Source organism: Camelina sativa, chromosome 16 (assembly GCF_030686135.1).
Source record: "Camelina sativa cultivar CO46 ecotype springtype chromosome 16, ASM3068613v1".
NCBI lineage: Eukaryota > Viridiplantae > Streptophyta > Magnoliopsida > Brassicales > Brassicaceae > Camelina > Camelina sativa.
In genome coordinates this window covers 9088919-9091850 of record NC_141895.1, presented here as the reverse complement: position 1 = coordinate 9091850, position 2932 = coordinate 9088919, and the positions used below count along the sequence as shown (strand labels likewise).

Sequence of the window (2932 nt, the reverse complement as noted above, 5' to 3'; positions counted from 1 at the left end):
CGATTAAAACCAGAACCGAACCGAAATCGTTCTTAGAGCAAACCAAGGTGAATCGATTGAAATCAATGAAAACTGAAGAATCAGAAGAGATTAATCTGTTCTCATCTGTTGATAAGAGGAGGAAAGAGAGAGAGAGTCCGGAAAAGAAAAGAAAAAAATAAGGAAAAAGAAAATTTGTTATTTTATATTTTAAAAGACAGCCAACCAGAAGCTTCCACGTAGGATTGTTTCAACCGTTCTTCTGATGCTTAATTGAACAACGATTCTTATGTTTTTAGGCTTTCTTTTTCCTTTTTGAATTATTTTTGGTCCAGAAAGAAACTGTTATAGCAACCCATTAAGACTTGCCACTGAACATGGTCTTAATTAAAATAAAACGGTAGAGGAGTTTCAGTTCTTATTGGAGAAATTAACGAGCTCACATAAGATAAGAATATCCATTTAGCGTAAAGCAAATATGCATATGATCGTGTTTGGAACAATTATCGAAAGTACATCTTACGAGGTAATTTTTTTTTTCTTGGTTTTTAAGTATAGGCTCTTAAATAGATTTTGATAGTATATTTAAGGGTAATTTTTTTTTGTTGGTTTTTAAATAGATTTTGATAGTATATTTTAAGGGTAATTTTCATATATTAGCCGTCAAGTAAGTTTTTTAATGAGAATTTTGTTAGAAGTGCTATTTTTTAAATTAAAGTTGTGAGAAATGCTATTTTTTTTTTCTTTTTAATAATGTCATTTGTTGTTTTTGTGTCATATGATCAAAAGACCATAATATCCTTTAAATTAAAGAAGGAAAGAAAATTAAAAAAAAGTTATTAGCTTTAAGACAAACATTTTGAGACTGAAGAAAATAATGACGATATGACTGTTTATTTTTTAATTAAAACGTAAACACATATGAAAATAAAAGAGATTGAAGTTGGTGGAGTTGTCAAGGTCAGTAACATGGTTCTCCTCGGGGAATTCATTAGTTTCAGGCATGCACCGTAGACAACAAACATGTTAGTTTGATGGACTTAATATTTTTTAAAATTAATTGGTCCATCTAAAAGTTAATAGAAAATATGGGTTGGAAAGACAAAAGTAAGCCTACTGTGGTCTACCAACAAAGACATACCTTCTCTGTGTATCATTGTTGTCCTCCGAGAGTTCACCAATGTTAGGCTGAACGTCTTTGGACCTGTGCGATGGACAACATACATGTGAGTTCGATGGACTTAAGGTATTAAAATAAAAAATTGGTCCATCAGGAACTTAATAGACAACATGGTCGGATAGACAAAGTAAGTGGTCCAAAAATGAAAATGGAGTGGACTAAACAAAGATAAAATTGGTCCATAGAGGCATACCTTCAATGTGCAGTAACATTGTTGTCCTCCGAGAGTTCACCAATTTCAGTTCACCAATGTCAATATGAACGTCTTCAGACCTGTGAGATAGACAACAAACATGTTAGTGTGATGGACTTAATGTTCAAAACTAAAAAGTGGTCCACCAGGAGCTTAACAGACAACATGGTTGGATAGAAAAAACCAAATATATGACTGGTCCACAAAGACATACCTTCTTTGTGCAGTAACATTGTTGTCCTCTAAGAGTTCACCAATGTTAGCCTAAACGTGTTTAGAACTGTATGATAGACAACAAACATGTTAGTGTGATGGACATAATGTTATATATAAAAAAAATTGGTCTATTAGGAACTTAATAGACAACATCGTTGGATAGACAAAAAGTAAGCATACTCTATATCAAAAAGATAAAAATTGGTCCATAGAAATACTTTCTTTGGTCAATCATATTGTTATCCTCTGAGAGTTCTGCAATGTCAAACTGCCAATTGTGATAAATTTCATCCGTCAGTGAAAACGGATCTGGTCCAATATCAAAAGACAAGTTTTGTCCGTCAACAAAAACGGATCTGGTCCACTAAAAAGGTTAAAAGACAAGTTTGTGGTGGACAAACCTGGCTAGGCGTTGGATCTGGTCCTTCGGAGATCCAACCTAGCAGCATGAGTTCAACGCTGCATCAGATCTCACGTGATCTCAATCTGAGTTCTAGGAGTTTGTCAACATCTCCTTTGATGGTGTTGTCGCTGCAGAAACTAATCATCGGAGGTTTCTATTAATTTTTCTTCGGAGCCTCTATCAAATCTTCAACTCCTTCATTATAAGATTTCAGCTTAAGCAGATTTTTTATGTATGTGCGGTGGAATTTTATGAAAGAGAAAGGAGAAAGAGAGGAGAAAGAGAGGAGAGAGAAGAGAACTAAAGTGAAAAGAAAAATAAAAAGAAAATAGGATAAAGTTAGATTTTTGCAATTGAGGCTTTGGAAGAGAGAAGGGACAGTTTGGTCATTTTAAATTGAGGTTGTGGCACCCGGGAAAAGACTTCTGCAAAAATGGCATCTCTCACAAATTTACGCACTGTTCATGGCAGATCTAGCAAATTTTCCTTTTTAAATCACTTTTGGTCACCAAGCAAATTTTAGCCGTCAAGTAAGTTTTTAACAATGTTTTGAAACCCGACCCGGATTGTGAACCGGACTAGCTCTTGGGTCACCGAGTCCTCGGGTCAACCGGGTTCGACCATAGGTCAATTGAGTAAAATATGTTTAATGTATTTATAGAAAATAAATATTTTTAATATATTCGAAAAAAGAATATCATGTTTAATAAAGTATGAAGTTTAATAGTAATAATAAATAATTAAAACTTTTAAATCCAAATAAAAAAATAAAGAACACTAATAAAACATCTCCAAAAACAACCAACTGTTTTTAGGTAAGTATAAGAGATGACAAAGAAGTTGAAGACGAGAAGTGTGTTGTGAGTCATGTGTGTTGTCGTCTAAGCTCTAAAGAAATAAAAAGTTCTTAAAATAATTGAAACTGTGAATCACTGTACTTTATTTCAAAAATCAAGTAGAT

At 33.3% G+C, this 2932-nt stretch overlaps 1 long non-coding RNA gene across 1 annotated transcript; it reads right to left on the bottom strand.

Moving 5' to 3' along the window:
* Positions 1–829: 829 nt before the first annotated feature.
* On the bottom strand, positions 830–1635 carry LOC147925333 (uncharacterized). Its single transcript, XR_015583831.1, has 3 exons — positions 1567–1635; positions 1353–1432; positions 830–1183 (listed from the first exon to the last, which is right to left on the bottom strand). It is a non-coding gene; the product is annotated as an uncharacterized LOC147925333 (long non-coding RNA).
* Positions 1636–2932: the final 1297 nt, after the last annotated feature.